This window comes from Molothrus aeneus, chromosome 5, assembly GCF_037042795.1.
Source record: "Molothrus aeneus isolate 106 chromosome 5, BPBGC_Maene_1.0, whole genome shotgun sequence".
Taxonomy (NCBI): domain Eukaryota; kingdom Metazoa; phylum Chordata; class Aves; order Passeriformes; family Icteridae; genus Molothrus; species Molothrus aeneus.
In genome coordinates, this window is record NC_089650.1 from 4,244,500 (window position 1) to 4,268,010 (window position 23,511).

Consider the following 23,511-nt stretch of genomic DNA (forward strand, 5'->3'; position numbering starts at 1 on the left):
AACAGCAGGTATTTCCTTTTCCTAGCCCTGTGAAAATGCACAGTGTATCAGTTATCACCCTCAGAGATTAGCTTGGATATTTCTGAAGGTGAGTGCTGTGGCTGGGAAGTCACCAACACAATAAAGCTCATCCCTTTAGCAAGTCTCTTCTGAGAATCTTGGCCAGATTCAGCTTTGCCCACATTGAACCCATAGATTTACACCACTGATATCTGGCCCCATTCATCACACCCATACCTGGACAAATAATATAAAACACCCCTTGTATTCCTCAGGGGATTAGAGCTTTTCCTCTCCATTATAGTGACAGATCCATTGTGAATTATCACCATTATGCTTCATGACAGTAATGAGTCCAATTTTATATTTCCTAGGCCTTGTATTTCCAAAGCTGTTTTCTGTACTGCATATTTCCACTGACAGGCACTCTTTTTCATTCCCCCTCTCAGTGGAAAAAGCTGGCTTGGACTGAAAGAACAGCTTGGCATTACAGGACAGTGATGAACCCTTCCCTCCAAATGTGCTGCTGTGAATTCAGCAGGCTCAAACCCTGGCAATCAGGTGCTAGGAACTGACAATCTCATGGTACACCAATGTAGGTTTTCTCAATTTACTTCCTCAGGGAATTTATAAGACCTGTTCTCTTCATTAACAACCATCTGAGCATTTAGGACACCAGGCTGGAGGAGATCAGGATGATTCCCCCACTGCTTTGGGAAATTTACTTCAAAGACTACAAAGTCTTTAAGTCATGGTGTTGCAAGAGGGATTAGAGGAGCAAGCACCTTGCTTTAAGCTGTCCCTCTTACATGGAAAGATGTGGCTTCCATTTTAATAACCTGGTATCTTCCCCAGGACTCACTCCACTTTCAGCAAAATATGTTTGTTCTTCTGTCATGGCATTACCTCTTCTTTCTCAAGATTTCTAAAAGCAGATACTAAAAATTAATGTGAAGCACACCCATAGGTGTTGAAGAAACTTGGCTCCAGACACATCCTGCTCTCCCAAAGTGTTTCTCTAATTGCTTTTCTAAGCACTAGAAACCTCACTGAAGCATTTCATGCATGCGTTTTCATTCCCCTCCTTTCTCTTGGGCTTGCCTCCCTATTCCAGTCTATTTTGTGTTTCAGCCTGACCTATTCTGTGAAGTCTGAATGTGGCTGATTATATCAGGCAGCCCAAGCCATTGGCCAGAGAGATCACTGAAAATATTCCTTGACACAAATTTTGCTATTAATAGCTTAAAAAAACCTCATTAAAGTTAAGAATTACAAGTGAAGAGACAAGTAGCCAGAACATGCAAAATTAGGCCATTTTCAGCTTGGAGCATTCTCAATTTGTGGGTAAAATGTCTCCAAAAAATATAATAGTGGCTTGGTAATTGCTTTCACAAACACTAGGTAATGTTTTACTGAGGCAGTAATTGACAGATAAAATAAGAAAAAGAAGTCAAAAAACTCTAACCCAGGGCTGGTGGCAAATCACACTCATGTCATATGTTTGGAAACACGGCAGCTACAAACAGCACTCCTTCCCTCCTGGGTACTGCTCAGTTCCTGGCTGGAAACCTGAATATATCCACAGGTACACATTGCTTCAGGAAATAGGGGAACTATTGGAAGAGAACAAGCAAAGTTTCCAGAGCTCCAGGAAACATGGTGTCTGTGGAGAATTTGGAAGGGTCAGGCTTGCCAAGCCTAAAAACCAGTGATTTTCACACATACATTAGAGAATGATAAACCTTTCACATTCCCTGAAAGCAGGAGTAGATGCAATGTGCTTAAAATGGAGCAACAGAGATTTTGTCCCTTAACCATTTCCCTACCCATTAAGAACCTTGGGAAAACTGTGTAAAGGAAAGGATAATTAAGCACTGTAACAGGTCAAGGGAGGCAAACTGCAAAGCTCTGCACGGGACACTTCCAGAACAAAATACACCACTCAAAAATCACTTAAAATAGTCAACTCTGCTCTGGGCCAATATAATGAACTGGATTAGACACCAACTTTTTTTTCCACTCTATATTATTAATATTTCTATATTATTTAATATATCTTTTAATACTACCTGCCATTTTCAGCCCAAGTGCTGCCTATGTGTGTTCACAGGAACAGCAGGAAGCTGCAGCTCCTCACAAGAGCACAGCACAGAGGAAGTGCATGGTCATCACCTTCTCCACAGAGACACCTGCAAAGGTTCCTAAGGATTCAACTGGCAAGACAGCAAATCCTCAAGAGCCAGAAGGTATCAAAAATCGAGGACAGATGTAACAAAACCAAGACACTTGGACTGTGGACATTGTTAACCACAGATAACAATCGACCCACCATACAAAACTCCAATCTAAAGCCAGATTGGGATGCCTAAGTGTGATGAACTCAAGATGCAGATTATTTTTTTGCCAAGCATATGGTTTCAAAGTCCATTAATTCAATTCCTTTTCCTTAAAGTAAAATAACCTGAACATTTAAAGAAATACAATGGACAGATACCAGCTTTGACTTTCACTGAGTACCTATTCCCTGTCCTTGAAATTCTCCCCTTAACCACTACTGCTTTCACTTGAATTTCCCCACCTGTTTAACTTGTTTATGAAATTCCTTTTCCTATTATTACAGAGCTCTGATCTGTTACACTTGTTTGGATCACAAACATAACATGAGTTGGTATCAGCTACAGCTGCTGCTCTATCAGCATTCCGTCTCCAAAAATGACTATAGGTATTTGTAAAGAGATGAAACAAATCCACAATTTACCTATCAAATCATGCAATTAAAAACAGGATAAAACAGGATAAATTCTTTTGCTGCATCCCTTAGCATTCAGCTTACAGTCTGGAGCATGAGATGCACTTTTAACTTCACATGCACATCTACACATATTATTAAGAGTCATAAAACAAGCTTTTTTTATATCCAAGCTACTCAATCAAATTCTTGGCAAGGTGATTAAAGTTTTGAAATAGAAAGGATAGGGAGTGGGGAATAGGGGAGGAAAAATAGCAATAAGGAGGACTTTTTTCCTCAAAACACAAGTAAATGTAGCAGTAACTCTTGAACTCCCTCTGCTACATGCCACAGGCATATGGCAGGAGGCGCATAGGAAAAAAAAAGACATCCAAAGCAACACCATTATTCTGTCCCAAGGGCAGCAAAGGTGGACAATAATTTAGCAGTGCTTCAAAATAACTGCCATTTATGCACATAAAATAGGAGGCAAGATCTAGAGCACACCCAGATGTGTTCTTCACGTCTAAGAAAACAAATCAAACCCAAAAATCTCCTATTGGGTCATTCAGAATTTCACTGAAGGCTTTGAAGTTTGGGTTCAAGCTGTGGCAATCTCACCCACACTTGTGCTTGGATTCCCTGAGTTTGGGCTCCCTGTGAGCCCAGCCACACCATCCTTCCTGCTGTCACAACCACATTCATACTCATACAGGTGAATCCTTCAGCAAAGTCACCTGGCCTTCAAAGCCACCACCTAACAAGGGTCTGAGATCCTCAGCTCAAATCAAAACTCTAATGCCTGCAGGAATGCCATTAATACTTAGACCACAGCAGGATTTAGAGAGTCAGCCACTGGAAGTATTTTCTGGAGACCAGGCTCCTTAACCCTAACCATCTCCCTTAAAGAGAATTTAAGACCTCTAGACAAGGCAGTCCACGTTTCTGCTCCCTCACTGCACAGGCCTATTTTTGGGTCAGTTGGAAACACTCCCTTGGGCAGGAATTGCATTTAATTAAATATTGATCACTTGGACGTCTTTCTGACATCCAAATGCACCTCAAATAACCAAATGCATAACAGAACCTAATCAGGTTCTCTCAGGTCAGCTTGTTCCAGATGGGAAAACTGAGGTACAAAAAAAACCAAAGCATCTTGCTGAATATTCCTGTATCTGCCCACAGACCTCAACCCAGTCCTGGTGGTTTAGGATTAAATCTGGGAAAGGTCCACATGCAGATGCTAAGTAATTCAGTAATAAGTGAATTAGCTGTGGCAGAAAGGATTTCTGCTGAGGCTGCTCAAAGCCATTCAAACCAGGCTGTACTTCCCACAGGAGCAGTGTGGGTCACATTTGCTTCTGTGCCACGTTCCCCTGCCACAATCACCCCTCTCACTGCCCTCTGCTCCTGCCTGTGGTTCAAAATATATCTTAGTCTAGTCAAACACAAGTTCTGTACAACCTTTTCTCTTTCATGTTCTTTATAAGGGGTCATTTGGGGGGTTGCTTGGTTGGGGTGTTCTTCTGTTTGAAGATTTTATGTGCAAGTTGGACAGTGCAGAGAGGAGCCATTTAGATCCAAATCAGAGCCTCCTCTGTTCCTCTCCTAGCTCAAGCTGGATCAGACCTCAGATGAAACAGTGCCAACATTTCAAACTGCTCTCAGAAGATTTTTAGCTGGAATATCTTTTGGACAGTAGCTGTTCTTGGGAAGTCCACCTAATGCCAAAATTCCATAGAAAGGCTTCCTACATTGAATTACAGCCCTACAGCAGTCCTTTTTGTAATGGATCTAAAATGGAAAGCAACAGAAACGTTTCCTTCTTCATTTCCCTTAAGTGGATTCAGTATTGAGGCTGCATTTTTATTTATTTTGTTTGTGTGGTTTGGGCATGAAAAAGCAATGCAAAATCCCTTCCCTCCTACTCCAAGAGCTCATGCACCTTTGCATACCCTCCTTACAATTATTAAATATTTCATGAACCTTTCAGTCCTCATCCAAGGCTCCAGAGAAGCCTTCACCTGGGCAGTAACTTTCACACAAGTGGTTCTGTAACCTTCCAAAAACCAAATTCTACAATGCAGTGGAAAATTGAACTACCACTAAGAAAGATTCTTTTTTTTCTACAGCTTATCCTCAGCCACCTCTGAGTATTCACTTCCAAATATAAATTTAGCTTATTAAAACTGTCAATGGGGCATGGCTTTGTAAACCTCAGGGACCATCACTGCAAATTTCTCAGCTCACAGAGGTAGTACTGGACCTGGTTAAGAGGACTGCCCATGAGTGAGCCTGGATTTCAGATGTGTTACAATACTCAGACCCCCTCATCATGTATGTATCACTAAAAAAGCCCTGGTCCTCACAAATTAACATCAACTGAATGCAGGTTCAGTGGTTTTAAACCTGGTAAGTCCATATGCTGTGCCAGAGAGGGGATTTACCAACCTAGATTCAGAAGAATAATTTTTTGATGTGCCTTAATTTACATGAGTTCAGAGTATATGTAAAAATAATCTTTTATTCTCTCCATGCCCTGCTACAATTACTATTACAATTACAAACACAATTACTACAACAATTACAAATTACTCCTAGCTCTGCTACAATTTTATGATATTGTATTCATTTTGTGCTGATATCAACATGCCTAAATAAAAGATAGGCTTACTTCTTCTTCCATTTGTGTTATTCTATCAAACCTGCTAGTTGTCCATTTGTGTTGCGTTATTCTATCAAACCTGCTAGTTCTTAAGCAAAGCAGTGGCTGCCTACTTTATAAAATATGAGCACAAGCAGCAAGTCCATCCAAGGCTGGCCAATTTCCACATAGCCTAATATGGTTAAGAAAATGTTTGAGTGGAGCCCAGAGCAGAGTGCCAAATTTAACAGCTCTGCAGCGAGCAGGGTGCCACAGAGCCCTCTGCTTAGGCTCACTCCAACTCCAGCCAGTTAGTTGGGCAGCTGGTTCAGCCTACTGACATGGACTAGACCATAATTGTACTTGTGCACAGTCACAGAGCCCAGAGCCTTTGTTCTCCCTGCCCTGGCAGGGAAGGTTCAGGCTCGCTGCCCTACAAGGCTTTCAGGGACAGCAGCTCATTGGAGTGTTTCCCTTCTTGGGCTAAATATATTGAGGAAATCCTGGGTATCCCAAGGATATAAAAGAACATGGACTGCAAGAGGCACTCTGGGTTTGTGTACAGAGCAAGGTTTTCAAGGGCTCCAATACAAGAAGACTTCTTTTTCTTTCACTTTCTTCACTTTTTCTACTGCTAATGTACACATGAGAGGTTTTACAATATCAAGCCTATATAAAGGGTAGGTTCTTCCTTGCAGTTTTGCTACTACTGCCCTTTATGAAACATGGCAGGGTGCAGGCTGCTCACCTGCCTCTGAGCCCTCTGCAAAATAAACCTTGCTCACTTGTGTTGTGTGTTTGCATTTCAGTCTTCCAGTTTCACTGGGTTTAGGATTTTTGAAATAGCTGAGACAGAGAGTGACAAAGTAAATGAATGACATTACTGAGGTCAGACTTCAAATCACACTTCAGTCTTGCCACTTATTCTCCTTTGTAATGCCACCAAAATCATTGCAGAGCCTGATAGTATAGATTTGTTGACAGAAGAAGAGGGGATTATTGAGTTTATATCAGTGAAACAACTCACTTTAGGCATTAAAAGAACAATGCTACCTTGATTATGCAAAAGGGTTAGCTGGCCTCTCCCAGATCATTTCCTATGAGATCATATGCAGACTTGGAAACAGAAGGGACTGGTTTCAGGAAGTTTGAAAGCCTTTTATGGATGATATTAACAAGGCACAGGATGTTCCCTAAAACTGACTGTACATCAAATTCCATTGTAGCCACATGCCCGTGGTTGGAATGCTTCAGCATATATGATAGTACCAACAGCCACCAAAAAAAGCAGCAATTCTGTCATTTAATCCCTGTGTCTTTTTCCTTTTCTTTTTTTTTTTTGAGTACCTGGAATTAATTTTGATTTTTTGGGGTAGCGCTAGCTTACAACAGGTTACAGTGGGAAATGTCTTCAGTTCTCAAAAGTTTCAAGTATCCTACAGAGCACAGATACAACTTTTTACAGAGTTAAATACCTGTCTTACATCAGTAGAAATAAATGTTCAACTGCAAGATTTTGGAATGATACCTAATAGCTATCAGTAATCAGTTTTATTTTTTCTCTTCTAGTAAGTGCTAGCAAAAAAGCCACATCTGCACAAAAGCACATCAGTGTCTGAAAAATATTTTTTCTTGCTGTTTGAGGTCTCAGCTACTACCAAACATTTGTTATTTAGTATTTACTAAAATAGATTTTCCCGTCAGTTCAGTTACTGTACATTTAATCTTGATACAGAAAATTAGAAAGCAAATGAGAAACTGCATTCCTTTTCCAAGAAATAGTGGTGTACATGTTCCTATTTTTCAGAATTTATGGGTCCAGCAGACTCATGAGCCTGCAAAGACACCTCAGATGCTGTGCTCCTGTTTGGAAGTGTCACAGCACTTCTGGAGGCTCAGGCCTCCAGGCTCCTCAGCAAGGCTTGTGTCTCATTTGGGTTTCATGTTAACTCTTTGGTGATGCAGAAATTGCATGCTGAACTTTACAAGACCTACACTGTGAGAGACTGAGTTTCACTGTGGGAGGCAAACTAACCTGCTAATAGAATTAGGTAACACTCACCTATTTATTAGCAGTGACACCAAGCAGATTTAGCTTTCAGTGGAAAGCAACAACATTTTCAAACAGCTTCTCCCTAAGCAAGGTATAATCTCCCATCCTATTTACAGACAGGGGAAGAGAGGAGTGCATAAATGAAATGTAGCTCCCTGTCCAAGCCCAGCTGGTCAAGAGCAGCACCTCCTGCACCCCAGGCAAGTTCCTGCCCCATAGGTTTGCACCTTCTCCTGCCACCTCTCTGATGCCATGGCTGGAGAGCCAAAACATTCACCATGAACATTCCCCCCAGCACTAAACTTCCATCTCTTACTGGAAATAAGAAACATTTTGATTTCTATTGGGACTGGAGAGAAATAAGAGAGGAGTGAAAACCTCAAATTTATTGCAATTATTTGCTGTTTAGTAATGGTGTTCTCTGTGCCAAAGAAGATGAAACAATTAAACGATAACCACTGCCTTTGCTTAGTTTGGGGAATAACTATCCCTGATACAATCTTCCAGGAATCCATCCTTAGAGCCTTGCCCATCACTATTTATAACTGAGTAAATATTAGAGGATTCACTTCTTTTGCCCAGAAAAAACAAGACCTTTGGCCTTAACATACTTTTGGAAAGTGTTTCAGAGAAGGCTGTTGCTCTGCAGCAATGTTTCCTTCCATTAAAATTCCCTCTTAAAATATATGGCCCAAAGGAGGAACAGTAGACCTCAAATATACCACAAATATGGACAAGTCTGCCTGCAGGCATTTGGAGGCTGGGAATTTGCCCAAAACATTATCCTTCAAGAATTAACCAACTCTCTGTCAGCACAGTTAACAGCCTCAAAAAAACCCCAATTTACTTTGACATGCCTTTGTCAGGGCAGCTCACTAATTGAATATTGCACTGTTTATCACTGCTTAAGGTTTAATTATCCCCAAGGACTGAAACTGGAGCCTTTATAGATCCACATGCAAATAAAAAAAACGTGTTTGGGAGCCACTATTGCCCAACAAATTCACTTTTAGGTTTCTATCCTCCTGGCTTCAGCCCAGCTCACCCTGCCTCTTCTTTCCCTCATCTGCTGACACAATCTGTGATAACCAGGGACCAGAAGAGCAGGCAGGGTGACCTCAGGAACTCTGTGCTCAAGACTTTGCTCTGCTTGGCCACTTGAACCTGCCTGTGAACATCAGAAATGAGAAAAAAGATACTGGGGAAAGATAACTCAAGAGGTAGAAACTCCCTAAAAGTGTATGCAGACAAAAACTGTCAGCTCTACCACAGGCGTGGCCATAATTCCTTGGGATTATCCTCTGTAAGGATAATTCCTTACAAACCTTGCCCTTACAGGACAAGTCAGGATCAGACCATGCAAACACAGCCCCTCCAGACTGGTGCTCAACAAGCAGAGAAACCCTTCAAGGCAAGCCCTTTCCTCACCTCCTCATCAAGGTTGGCTGCTTCACTTAAATTTTGAATCCTCCTTGTTTTCCTTAGTTTCCACTACTGAAACTGAACTAACTTTCCTTAGTTTCCACTACTACATCACATTACTATTTTATGTAAAAGTTCCATCCTTTTGCATCAGTGAATTTGCTACACATGACATCATAACCTCCACCTGTGAATGATGGAGTGTCCTCACTCAGAGCAATTTGGGCTAAACAGCAATTATAAACCAAGTGCAGGCTAGGAACATTTATTATTATTACCATCATTACTTAGCAGGACTCCTATCAAGTGCTGAATCTTTTGAAAGGCAAATTTTCTCCCACCTGGCAAGCAGAATTTTTTCTAATTTTTGTTACATGTCCCTATCAAACCAAAACCAGAACACCTGGGGAACAGAGAGCCATTGACTTGGATGACATATTCAGCAACATTATTATCTTAATGACACATAATGGTCTCCATATTCATAACCTTTCACCAAGGGCAAGCCCAGAGTGGCTGTTGGGCCTGACTTCATTACCTCAGTGTGCAGCCTGTGTGTGCAAAGATGGCCACATGTAGGGTTAATGAGAAAGACAAGAGTTCAACCTTCCCAGGGGAAAAACACCTCCTTCCCATTCAGGTAATTTCCAGGAAGCAGGAGATTAATATGGAGCCACAACATGGAAAAATTTCTCACTGTTTTAGAGAGCTAAATTACCATGCACATATTTAGCTATAATCCTTAGCATGCAAAACAGTACAAAAAAAAAAAAAGGGAAGAATTGGGGTGGAAAATTCCCAAAAATACAAGTAATTTCTGGCAGTCAGTTTGATCAAGGGCTATCACAAGTTGTCTTCCAAATCAGGCTGATCACTAACCCCAAACAACCTTTTTCCATACCAGACTTTAGGTTTCAAAGGAAACTAAGCTAACACTGAAGTGCAGCTCATGATAGAAATTGTCTCAACTGAACAATAGCTCCATGAAAAAAAAACCCTAAACAAAACAATAAACAAAGGCATAAAAAGCATCTGTCTCACCAGATATGATGTCCCTGAGCCTGGAAGATGCTGCCACTTCAGCTCCCAAGGGATTCTTTGAGTAAGCCAATGGTTACCACAGGCACTGCAAAGACAGAAGTGTTTACATGGGGGGCTGAAGAAGGCACCAAAGGCAGAAAAAACTTGACAATTACAATGATCTAGAAAGCAAAACAGATCTTGATCCTTGCAGCAGTTGCTAGACACAATTTTACCACCGACTAAACTGATTTGCTGCTCCTTTTCTTTTTCCAGGGACTCCTCTGTGGGAAGAAACTCACCAGCAAGCAAAGACAAACTACTTTGTGCACCTGAGCCCCCATTAGGGGAAAAGAGTGGCTTCCACTTGCAAGGAAAACTGCTCCATTCAGTCACCTGCTCCTGCTGCCATGACTGCAACCCAACCACAGACCCATGCAATCCTCAAAACACCCTGGGAAGCACCAGCCACAGAACTGACAACTTTAATATCCAAACTGCGCCGATTAATATGGAGCCAAACCTGATTATGCCCTCATTAATCACTTCAGAGAAGAAAAAAAAATAACTGAGGGAATTCCCTATTTCTTTTGGCTGTAGACCAGCACAGTTTCTTGATTGCTGGCTGCCTCCAGTCCAAGATGCAAAAAACTTCTGGCTGTTTGTGCATAGCTGCTGGATTGCATTTCCATAGGTTTCAGTGACAGGTTGTTTGTCTGCTGTGCATGTAATTTGACTGCAACAGTGGTAGAACAGCCACCTTCAAGCAATGGCTGGGACAAATGATAACTTAGCATGTGGTGAGAAAAAATGGCCTCTGAGCCATGCCTCAGGGGGAGAGCTGGGGGCAGCTCTTGGGAGAACAGACTCAGATCTCCAATTTGGATAACCTCAGCCAGCTGGGAAAGCTGCTCAGGGGCCCTGGTGACTCGCATCCCCTTCCATGTACAGAGGCAGTAAAACACAAAACTTTCAAATGTTCGTATACTCAGAAGACAAAAGGCTGGAATTACAAGGTGCAGAGAAATTTTCTTTTATCTGTTAAACCAGGTGAAGAAAGATACCAAAAACAAGCTTGCTTCACAATCAGCATTTGATTAGGCAAATGAGTTTACCTTCCCACCTAATCAAGACAATCAGCAGGTGGGTTTAAAGAGCACTCATTAGACTCACTGTGTTAAGCAAGAGATGTGAATAAGCCCTGAAAAAATACATCTTTCTTTAGCAAGTGGCAGTGCAATCTTACAGGATTTCTCCTAAATCCATAAAGCAGTAGTGTCAGGGGCAGGATTTGCTTATCTTAGAGAATTTTGAGGTGTATGTTTCAATGTCATACTGCCTGCCAAAGGGGGTTTTTGAAGGTAGTGTGTGATGAAATGGGGAGGGAGTCAAAATCTCCTCCACACATGCAGCACTGTGCTCCACCATGGCTAAACACAAGGGGTACCCTGTTGTTTTACAAAAACAACAAACACCTTGGCTGGCCCCCGGAGCTGCCAAGGCAGAAAATCACAGCTGTGACCAGATAAGATGGCAGCTCCTCCAGGAAACCCCATTCTGAACTTCCCAGGGCTGTATCACACTAAAAACTGAAAAATGCACGTTTTCCCAGATCCAGCAGACCTGGTGAAAGGAATGCAGGTCCTCTTTGTGCAATGCATAAATCCAGGTTACAGGACTATCTCAGCCTTAATAAAACCCCCATTAAAGTCAGTTGCAGTTGTATGTTCTAACCCAGAGAAAACCCAGATCTATCCTTCCATCAATAAAATGCCAAACTACTCCAATCACTAATAAAATCCAATGTCCTTCAGGATTCATGGAGCTACATGAAGTCATCCAGGTCTTTTAAGCAGAAACTCTGCTTAATTTACTGTAGCTGTGAGAAAAAATGCCTCATCATTTACATCCAAAGAAGAAAATACAAATTCAAAGGTACAACACAGTACAGAGAAACACCTTGAAGTTGTGTAACCTCCTGACTGCTGAGATGTTTTGCAGACAAAGCCCTGAAGGTGGACATCAGTGTTAATCAGAAGAACATCTTGTTTTCTTCCTAAGGCTTTCACTGAGCCTTGTTTCCTGTGATACCTTAACACCAAGTCCTTCCCTGAGTGCTCTCATTCACAAGGTACTTAAGTGTTCTCCTCACCAACCAAACAAGATCACTCACCTTCTTTAAGTTAGGCTCAGGTTTGCCAAGGCAGAGCCAAAACACACACACACATTCCTGACATAATCCTGACCAAGGACATGTTTTTCTTTCTTGGGCTGTTTTTACTCTGTAGTCCTAAGCACAGTACTAAAAAAAAAAAAAAAATTAAAAAAAAAAAAAGAAATGCATTTTGCCAAATATCTTTAGGAATTCCTTATTGAAACAAAACTCACAAATATACTTCAGACCTTTTCCAGCTCACACCATTCTATGATTCTGTGATCTATCAAGTGAAATACCATGAATGAGCAAATGCTGACAACATTGAGCCAGAGGAATTTTTTAATCTACTTGCTGATATAATTTTATAACATTTCATACCACAGAGCCTGCAAAATATCAAAGTCAAGGGGCACCAATAACTAAAAAGCTTCTATAAAAATAATTTATTTGGTTCATACTCAAGAAATCTCCGGCTGACACACACAAAGGAAAGCTGAGACAATTATCTTGCACTTTCTTCTTAAAAGGAGTACTAAGTGCAACACAATTTACTTTATTTACCTCATTATTTCTTCAACCTCCTATAAATCATCTCATCCCTCTATTTATTTACATACTGATCAACTAATTACCAGGTGGGAGAAATTGAGATTTGAGTAACAAACACAAACAGTTGTGGAAATAAACACTTTCTCTTCAAGGAGTCAGTACTGTCTTGCTTTCATTATAACTAGAGATAGCTACTTCTAAACAGAGCAATAGACCATTAAGCATTTTATAATCAAAATAAATTATGTTTTTCCATTGTTCTTTTACAATGGGAAACTCTACTCTCTGTAGCAAGGGGAAATGATCATTTCCAGAAATGTTTCTCACAGAGGGCAATCCTCAGGGCCCATGGGATTAAGTATGGGAACACTTAGATGGTAAAGCCTGCATTAACAAGCAAAACCAACAGCACTGAGGGCTACCTATTTCCAATCTACTGGAGAAAGCTAGATCCTCCTTTCCATAACCTAAACAAAGAAACAAAGTGCCTTCTTTCATTGCAACACCCTGGAAATGGCAAAGCCTGTGAAGTTTTGTTTGACCAAAGTGCTGAGGACAACTCTCCCCATTATGGCACAAACATTTAAAAACCCACAGAAACCAAACCTGGATTTCTGAACATGTTTGGAGCCCTGGCTCAGGGCTATTAAAGCAGGAGGCAGGAAAAGCAGCCAAAACACCCATTGAAACCATCTCAAGTATGGCACTGATTCAGAGGAAAGCATCAGATGTGCTGAATTTCCCTGCTTCCTAGCAATTCTGGTAGCAAAATTTCCCAGGGATTACTTGGTCTGGTTTTATCCAGCCCTTAGGATCAAGACATTACAACCCAAGCAGATCTGGGCTGCAGGCATTTTAAAGGAGGCGAATAGAAAAAAAAAATATATCTTTCTGTGCAACCAGAAACAGCATCTTCCATTTACAATCACCTGTAGAGACAACATAAAAACCACCAATCCTAGACAGCAGCAGCTCCTTGGTGTCTTACAGCAAGCAACCCATACATTTACAAAAGTACATTTGAAATGCTCTGTAGGATCATCCTCTGATTCAAATTCCCAGCTCTCCCAGCTGACCAGGCTGAGGACTGACATGTGACAGAAAGGAGCCACAGACTTCTTATGTGCTCTTGAAAATCTCCCTTAGGATGTCTGTTTTCATAGGACATAGAAAGGAAATTCTGGTGTTTTAGCAAGCTAAGTTCTTTTACACTTTCATTTTACCTATAAAAATAAGTCCCTGAGTTTCTCCTCTAACAGCACTTAAAAAAAGACCTCAAGCAGTTTTGTCTATTACTTGAACTAGGGCAGCAGTTGTTTTTTCACAATACTTTTCACCACAGCTGAGAAAAAACACAGGCACAAGCCTTGCTCAAAGTACAGCTTTAGTCCCCTTGATGACTCAAATATGAAGCTGAATTTGACAATTTGTGTTTAACAACAATTTGATGACAGCCCAATGTGTGATATTCCATTAGGTAACAAGATAAAAAGGCAGGTTATGTTGTTTCTTTGTCAGCATCCAAAACCACAGCATACATGTGAATGCTGCATGTGCAGACAGAACCCTCTTTTAAAAACTTGGTTGAGACATTTTTGGTTAATATTTCCACCACCCATCTGTCTATCCTTCTGCCTCTAATCAATTCTGGAATCAAACAATCATAAACCATGGCATTTTAGAAAAAAGAATACCATTTTCGAGGACCATTTAATTCCTCCATATATATAGTCCAAAGAAGGTCATGTCCTGTTTTACTTATTTTTTCCCCCAACATTTTTGCTTCGTGTTTTTCTTTACAGGAGACCAAAAGATAGAGATTCTGTACATTTTTGTGGGACAACTACATTGGGCAGACAGCCATTTCCTCAGCCAATATCAGCAGTGAATTTATAGCTCAGAGAGAACTCTGAAGAGACAGAGGTTTGTGGGACAGAGGTTTTGTTTGTTTGTTTTCCTTAGACCTGCAAAACTCTTTAGACAAGTTTGTCATAAAGAAAAGTAGAATTTAAAGCCTCATTTGCTCTGAAGAGTCTCCGGTACCATGCTGAGCACTCACCTACACCCCAGTCCCTGAGGTGATAAACTCCAGCTTTGGGACACACCACCAGACCTACTGAGTGCTCCCTTGAAACTATTGGTAGCCTAAATTATAAGCAATATAATTTTTACCCCACCACCCATTTCCTTAACTGAGTTCTCTTCAGTTTCAGTGTGTGTGGATACAAGGAATAAAACACAAGCCAAACAACACTGCCTGGACTGAGACTTGGCTACAAGGCTGAAATTGACCCTTTAAAAAAAAAAAAGTTTTGAAATGAAGGTTTTCCGACCAGCATCAGGAGGACAATTAGAGTTCTCTAAGTGGAAAATGTACTGAGCATCAAATACTGAATTTTGACAAATGCTGTGTTGACAGCACGCACCCAGCACAGTTTTGTGACACGCTGAAAGTTGGACAGGACTGAAGGTTGTGTGGCAATATGAAGGCACAACACAATCACAGAGCTGTCAAAGCCACACATTTAGACATAAAATCCAAGATAAGGCAGCACACAACCAAAAACTGTGTGCCAGAAACATGGGAGAGAGGAAAACAGAAACAACGTTAATTAACAAAACCCTAACCCCAAATCCAAAAACTGTAACAAGTTTCTTTTGAGATATTTTTAGTTGAAATATGTTTGGGAAAATTTTGGAATGAGCCACTTGAAAAAACCACAGTACCAACAAAAAATACTGCATCTTTTTTATTTGTTAGGAGTCCACTTCATTCCACAGATTTTGAGACGTGTTTAAGATTCCATAGGTTTGGTGTTACATCAGTGATTGTTCATAATGAAATTCCAGGGAGTAGCAAAAAAAGATTTAATGATAGTACCGCCCAAAATATGGATATGCTGCTTTCTTTGAGCAGATTTATTGATAGGAATATTGAGTATGGGTTAAAACAACAGAGTTGTCTGGCTCATCTGTGCATGCTAAAATGTCAGGTGCAGAGCACAAGTTATGCCATTTCTTGAATCTCTCTTAAGAAGTTAATCTAATTCTAGCCTTTGCTGGATTTCTCAAAAGATTTGTCATTTGCTCCAGCTCTATGATACTGTCAGCTGTTTTAAAAAGTATATTCCCTGTTTTCATATCCCATCTATCTCCTTGAGGAATAATATTCTGATGGTTTTAGTAAGATGTTGCATGTTATTTGGACTGGGAGATTAGTGCCCTTCAAAGCACAGCATGACTCAGTGAACAAAGCACTTGGCTGGCATCACATCCAGTTTGGTGCTGTCACAGGAATAATTTTTCTTTTTTTGTGCTTCATTTTGTCAGAGAGACAAAAGGGAAAATTCTGCCAAACTCCTCTGTAAAGAACTTTGAGATAGACACAGAAAAAGCAGGGCCTGGCAGCTTGATCATAAAACCATTTTACACTACAGAAAGAAAGTATCTTTTAAAGATTTCTTTAAAAATAAATATCAAGAAAGCCACCTGACACCTTGCAGCTAACACAGGGTTGAAAGTAATTCAGAATCATCACCTATTTTCTGCAGGTAGATAACCTGAGGCTGGGAGAGATGATCTCCCAGAACAATTTGGAGATCCCAGATCAAGTTGGAGTCCAATACCACATAAACAGGCAGTCTTTGTACAGGAAATCTTACAAACTCCAAGGTATTCACTGCAACAACACTTGCTTTGGGACTAAAAGAGAGTTTGATATAATATCTCCAACTGCTGCTTTCATAGCTGCCCAAGAAATAATTCTGATTAGAGCTGTTCAGTTTCATTTTTTTATGCCAGAAGCAGATAAAGAAAGCAAAACACTGCAGAAAAAACAAGTTTAAAAGAAAACTTTGGAACAATGCATTTGAAGAATCACCTTCGAAAACGCAGGACAGAACTGTATCAGATTGGAACAAGCCATGAATAATCCCAGGCTATTTGAGGAAGAGAATAAAACAAAAGAAACAGATGAGCAGTTGAAATTCTCCTGCTTTGAACACAAGGATGTCACCTGTGGGTCACCCAATGATCCATGCCCCAGGTATCAGACAGACCTGGGCTCACAGCAGCCTCTCCCTTCAGGAGATGGGAAATGAAATTCACACCCAAGAAGGTGCTTCCACCCAGTGGAGCTGCTCCTCACCTCTGGGAGACAGGGAAGGCACACACCCAACCTGGATGCTGCAGCTCAGGCTCCCACAGAACCCAGCTCAGAACTCAATTTCATGTATACATAAAAGAGAAGGAACCCCAAGCACAGAAACAAACTTCTGCTACAGAAACGTGTGTGGATGTGCACGAGAACAGAAAGGAGAACACAGCAGACGCCATCTTTTGCTCTTCAAAGGAGACACTCAGTGTTAAAAACTGATCTAAGACAGAAGATATGAATCCCCTGCTAAGCTTACAATTAGTGCCGTGCTGTTTTGTGCAGCTGAACAAAACTGTATCTTTTGATGAATTTTTTTGGAACGCTTTTAATGACTTTGGCTGCCTGTATTGAGCTGCTGCAACATTTGATTTCCAGGGTAATGACAGCCAGGTCTAAAATATCCTAATCAGACATCCAAGAATCAAGGCCTTTCAAAAATAACTTGGAAAAAACCCTGCCCTTTCTTTGGCATCTTCTCTTTGACAGAGAGTGTGTCCACTTGCCAACTTAAGGAGAAATATGAAAGAACAAACAGGCCCTTGACCTATAGCCAGACTATTGTTATGCATTCCATGACTGTGTGACAGTGTAAAACATGGACTTAACAAGACTGGCTGGGAGCTCTCTGTTATGCATGCACACTCATTCTGGTGCATATAAACATTTTTACGAGTTTTTTTTTTGTTCAGCTGGTCCATTTTACTCTAGAAGAATGCAGGCGTTACATGAAAACTCACCAGTTTCTGTGCAGAGTTCTCCCCCCTGCCAACAGTGACAAGTCAAAATAAGTAGGTCTGAAATATTTCTCTATTAGAATTACTTTTTGCTGCACTGATTGACACAGCATTCAACTGGAATCAATCCAAAGCATCAGGCATACCAACATGTGGAATGAAAATGCTCTGCATTTGTGTCCTAAACATTCACACAGGATTCACAGACATGAACTAGCCAAGGTACTGGACATCCAGCAAGCTGGTGTATTATGGCCAGAAGTTATTGCTAAAAACCGTCAACAGACAGAAAACCAGAGAACCTGCCAGATCTGAGGGCTACAACTGGATAGGAGAGAAGCTTCATCATCAGTTTCAGCAAGGCCAAAAAATCAGCATCTGTTTCTTACATGCTAACTTTCACTTTTCTTAGAAATCACCAGAATGGCTTCATTTATTGATTTAAAGGAATCACAAACACTTATTCCAACCATATTTTTAAAGTCTTTTTATACATATATAAAGAGCCTGGTCTCCAATAAAATCTATTATTAAATCTAACTTCTGTGGTGTTTCATAGGCAAACTGTTTCATGATCTGATCCAAAACTCACTGAAGACTTGCCATCAGGCTCCTCATTGTGTGGCTACTGAAAACAAGTGCTGCTCAATGACACCCTGTCATCTTTGTTTCTGTAAAGCATCCAGAACCATCCATGTCATGGAATGAAGCTCAAGGACTTCCCTGCTCTGTGGAGCCTCAGACTCCAGCTTTCTTAACCTGACAACAGCTCCTTGGAGGACTGCTTTCCATTGGAAGTTATGAAAATAAGTGTAAAATATATATGCTTGCACATCATAAAAGTGAGGGTTTGTTTCATTTTAGACTATGAGATTAAAAAAAATTACACCATGAAAAATAAAATGGAATTTACAAACCCCTAAACAAGAAAGGGTTGTGCACTATTGAGCTGTTTCTGGTCAACTTCTCTCATAAAAATGAAAAAGGCATCAAAAAGTACAAAGTCAGCATCTCTGATATTTGTAAATGTCTCTGTACCCTTTCTGAAGCAGCAGTTGGATATGTCAGTGTTGTTTCCCAGTGTTTTCTTTCCAAAAGACCCCAAAATCTTGTCAGGTAACTAGCCCACTAGTCATGAATCAGGTTTCTAATTTGCCCTCTCCTATTTCAAGAGTAAATTAAAACTAAATCTTCATGCTCGCTGTGCTTCAGTCTTGGTAACCCAAGTGATACTTTCAATGAGCCTTAGCACAAAATTCACTTTGGAAAGATCTTGGAGACCTTTCAGATGAAGTGCTTTCACACATGATTAATTATTAAGGACACGTCACCAAATGTAAAATCTCATTTGAACATGCAATTATTTTTACTTATAAGTGACTTGTTTTTCCAATCAGCAAACTAACCATGTACTTGAGAGGGTGGGATCATCTTTAACTTCTGATTCCCAAATTTCTGAGGATATTTACCAAGTGGCCCAACAAAACTCTCCATTACGTTGCACACCCACCATGGCACCAGACAACTTTCCCTAAATTACCAAAAACACTTGTCAATATTGAACTGCCTTACCTCCAAACCAGCAGAATTTCTATTTATGTATAAATGCTAACAGTTCAAAGGGAAGGAAAGCACAATTTCAACAGAAAACTATACCTCAGTTTACTACAGTGATGGTCTGCTCAAGAGAAACTTTCATTCTCTACTTGTACACTGAGCTATCCCTTAAAAATTCCATCCTCCGGGTACTATGACAGTTTTTCTTTCTTCTCTGTTTTTAAGACAATTCATTCTGGCTCTCCACAAGTGAGAACTTCCTGCACTGTAAGAAAAGGTCTCTCTTGAAAAAATGAGTTCTTGCTTAACTGAATTTACTTTGTACAGCAAGAAACTCCCAACAGGCAATAGAGCATTTTCAAATTCCAGGGCCACAAAATGGTTATAACCATTATAACCATTCCAGGGTTGTAATTGTGGCTCCATCTCTGTGTGTTATAATGAACCCAAGACAATAAAATCACCCCCTTGGCAGGAAGGACAGGACTGCCCCATGGCTGAAGGAGGATTCATCACTGCTCTACATGCACGGAAAACAGCACCTAACTGGGCATGACAGAAACAGCACCAGGAATTCACAGGGTAAAACAGCAAAGGGCACACTCAGAGAGGATGAAGCCACTCTCTCACTCCCCTGACCCTGCAGCCCTGGCAGATGAAATATGGCACACAAACTGGCCAGCAGACTTAAAATTCACCTGTTTCCTGGTGTCAGAGCTCAAACAGTGGGCCCCAAGAGACCTCTCTGCTTGGTGCCTGCTGCTGGCCAGTCCTGCTCCTCCAGGGCCATTCCCAGCAGGTAGCAAGGTACCTCAATGCCAAGGAAGGGCAACCCAACTCTTGTGTTCAGTCACACCCAAAACATCATCATTACAGCCACCAGCCACAGATTTCAAACATTTGAGTCCTAGTCATTTGCCAGAAGATACAGAGGAAAATTTGCAGGGAATGGCGAGTCTGCCAAATTGTAGGCAGTACTTTACTCATTAGATAACCCTTTCTCTCAGATCTCTTTGTTATTGCATCTGGGGGAAAGAAAAAAAACTTTTCGGCAGCTTTAGTGGTACAATTCTGCCTCTGCTATCTTAGAGATGTCAATGTCACACATAAATCTCCATGTTTTACTAATGGCATCATATATCTTCCCAGGCATTTCTAATTCACCCCTTGTTGTGCTATCTATGTACTTTATCACACAGGGTTACTCTCTGTCAGGTATTAATATTAAGACATTGTGCCTTGTCTTTTGTAGGAACGTACATGCTCTTATCTAAATTGCTGAGACTAATAACTTGAAATATTGTCCCTGCAAACATACTTGAATGGTGTATATTCAGATAACCAGAGCTTTTTTTTCCTTCTCCCCTTCCCTCCCAGCAAGTGAGCATAAATTAAATCTCCACAGGAGTTAACCCAAGCTGCTTTCCCAATTTGGAGGCAGGCAAGGATGCTGTCCTGTACCCAGGTAACTCATGGACCACATCCCACACCAGGCAGGACTCCCAAGGGTGGCACAGTCCTTTTATTCCCCAGCAAACCCCTGCCTGCAGAAACACGAGCTGGGAAACTGAGCTGCTTTCCCCCTCTTTCCCCCTGCAAAGTTTCCTCTTTGCAAGTAAACATTGTTGTACACAGTCCCTGTTGCTTAATCCCTCTGGTGGGCTCTGTGCCTTGAACTTGGATACCTGACAGCTAAATTGTTTTCAACTGATAACTGGCCTAAGGATGCCCCCTCTGCTTATTATTTCTTTGATCCAGATAAGCATTTGGTTGTTTAATCAGTCACAAAGCTAAAGCAGAAAGAGAGAAAATTGAAAAGCCTTACAACCTCACGTACTTAATTTAGCCTAAAAGTAATTTCTGGGCAGAAAGGGAAAATTTAATTAACTCTTGTCTATAAAAATGCATAGTAAGATGTGTAGCAAGATCTTATACATTCCTTTGAAGTTTGTCATACATTCCTGAATACCTTTGACAGCCTAAGAAGTTATGTGTCTGCTTCTGATTAGATAATTGAAATAAATCTACACCAAATAAATTCAGATCTCTTAAAATAAACTGCAGAGGTACATGAACTTTGTAAAATGCATACAGTACTTCAACCAAAAGGCATTTCTGAAAAAAATCAGCTATCATGAAGGAATTTGTCTATTATTTTTTTCATGCATGGGGTACTGGTACATGGACTGGTACAACTACTGGTACATGGACTGCAAACCACTGCAGCAGAGGGAAATCATATCTTTTACACTCACTACTTTCTCCATTTCACACCTGTCAGTGAAATGCTCATTAAAAATGACAGATAGCACTGTGTCAGTCACTTGGAGTAAGTGACTCCAAGTCCAGTAAATACCTGCCTGCTAGTTCAACTTGAGACAGCACTGAATGTACAGGGAAGAACCCTGCTTCACGTGGTCCATTTCAATTCACTGCTTCCAACCCAACAAAGCCAACAACCAATCCATGTTGCAATATTGTTTTGGCCAGACTACAAAGCCTGGAAAGATGTGTGCGTGTATATATACGTGTAATAATATATACTACAATGCAATATAATACAAAGACCCAGACATATTACATAAAATGGAAGGTGGCAATAAAATTGCATGTATTGCTTGGCAAGGAGAAGAAGGAGAATTTAAGAGTACAACTGGGTAATAAGTGGTTAAAGCCATGCAGCTACCTGAGACTCAAACAGAGCACACAGACATCAAAGCTGAGAGTGACCACACAAACCTGAGTCATGCTGATCAGATGGATCTTATCAGACTTGGCAATCAGGCAGCCCTGCCAATCATTGTGCAATGCCCTACTGAAACCACAAAGAGGATGACACACACTGGATTCAAGATGGATCATCCTGATAAAAATCCTCATAAACAGTTTACAGCATGCTGACCAAACAGACACAAGAGCATGCTGCAGTTCCAGCTGTGTGACAGATCCTGCTAAAATGCTGAGATGCTATCACACTGCACGCAGCCAGGAACTTTTTTGGCAACACATTCTCCAGCTCACAGCCATGGGGAGATAATATTCCCCTTGTCCTTGATCCTGGGATTCAGCCAGATCCAAAAGCAGGCAAAGAGGGCAAGTTTAGGCAGTGGGATAGCACAGAGCAAGGGCTGCAATCACTCAGCCATCTCCCTGCACTGGACCTACTCCCTGGAGCAGGTCCAGTCCAAAGCACAAGTGGTGATGACAAGACAAACACACTTGTAGGATATCCCAGGCCACCAGCCCTGCATGAAGGTACATGAAGTCATGGAGGTGCTGAAGTGCCTGACATTTACAGGGAGACATCTGAAAATGGTGATGAAAGATGCAGCAGAGAAGCCTATGCAAGCACTCATTTGGAAGTGTAACTTCGAGTCACAAAAGAGCAAGTTAGAAATGTGTCCTGGAATCCTACTGAGAAGTCAAGACTCAAACTCATGAGCAGAGGAAATGGAAGCAAAAGCACTGAATACCCAAAAAACATGAAGAATTCTACATTAAACCCAGGTCTGTCTCAAACCAACCCAGTTATTCAGGTGAAAATTTCCTTCTAAAGGCTCATGTGATGGCAGATGCACCTTCTGTCATCTTCCACGAGGTTCACAGTGAGCCAGTGGATCACAGTCAGAGCAGAAGTCTGACACTCTGCCATGCTGTGTCCTACCCAGGACATCAACTCTGGAACACTGACCCGGGGCCAGAGTCATAGCATTACATTCAACATTTTACCCTCTACACATTTTAATGCTTTTCAACTAAAAAAAAAAAAAAAGGCACCATGCTCCTAAAGGGCACAAAAACAATGTTATCAACATTTTTTATTGTTTGTGCCTACCAAAAAAATTTTTAAAAAAGGTGGAACTGCAACCAGACCTGTCACAGAAGACTGCAAGTCAATACTGCCTACATACAGCTTACAGAGAAATACAAGACAAACCTTTGTTACCAAAACACTGATGGTGAGCAGGAAGATAGTGTGGATAGCCATCAAAAACTTCTGGAGAGCAGAGAATTATACATAAATATACATGTAACATCACATGTTGTATGTATATTTTGCACTTGCACTATTTTTTTCCCCTCAGGACTTTAAAGTGTAGTTATTTGCTTTTGGAGTATTGAAATACATGGGGAAGGGGGTGGGGGTGGATTTTTCAATCACTTTTTACCATCAGATATGTGAAGTGTCCATGCAAAACAGGAAAAAATTATTTTCCACCAGATGGAGCAGTGCCACAATTAACAAAATTGCTGCTACTAGTCTAAAATATACTGAATAACATCACCCCTAAATGGAAATAAAACAGCCTTCAAAACCTGTGTTAAACAGTTTGTCACCTCCAGCAGTGCCCAGAGCTGGTATTTCTGATTCCAGTTCCATGACTGCATCATTCCAATCACTTCTAAGTCTTCTGTTCATCCCTTCTTACCCTTTTTCACAGCATTATTTCAGACTGGTTCTTCAAAAGCCTGCACCCATCTTCCTTGTT

At 40.9% G+C, this 23,511-nt stretch overlaps 1 protein-coding gene across 6 annotated transcripts in view; it reads right to left on the reverse strand.

Annotated features, from left to right (window-relative positions):
* The window catches only part of CALD1 (caldesmon 1), a 172,215-nt gene that overhangs the window by 125,309 nt on the left and 23,395 nt on the right, over window positions 1–23,511 (reverse strand). For 5 of the 6 annotated variants that reach the window (XM_066550471.1, XM_066550476.1, XM_066550474.1 and 2 more), the window contains exon 2: window positions 9,889–9,973. The exons of the other annotated variant lie outside the window; for it this stretch is intronic. The gene's annotated coding sequence lies outside the window, so the exon portion shown is untranslated. The remainder of the gene's footprint in view (window positions 1–9,888; window positions 9,974–23,511) is intronic. 6 annotated transcript variants of the gene reach the window in all.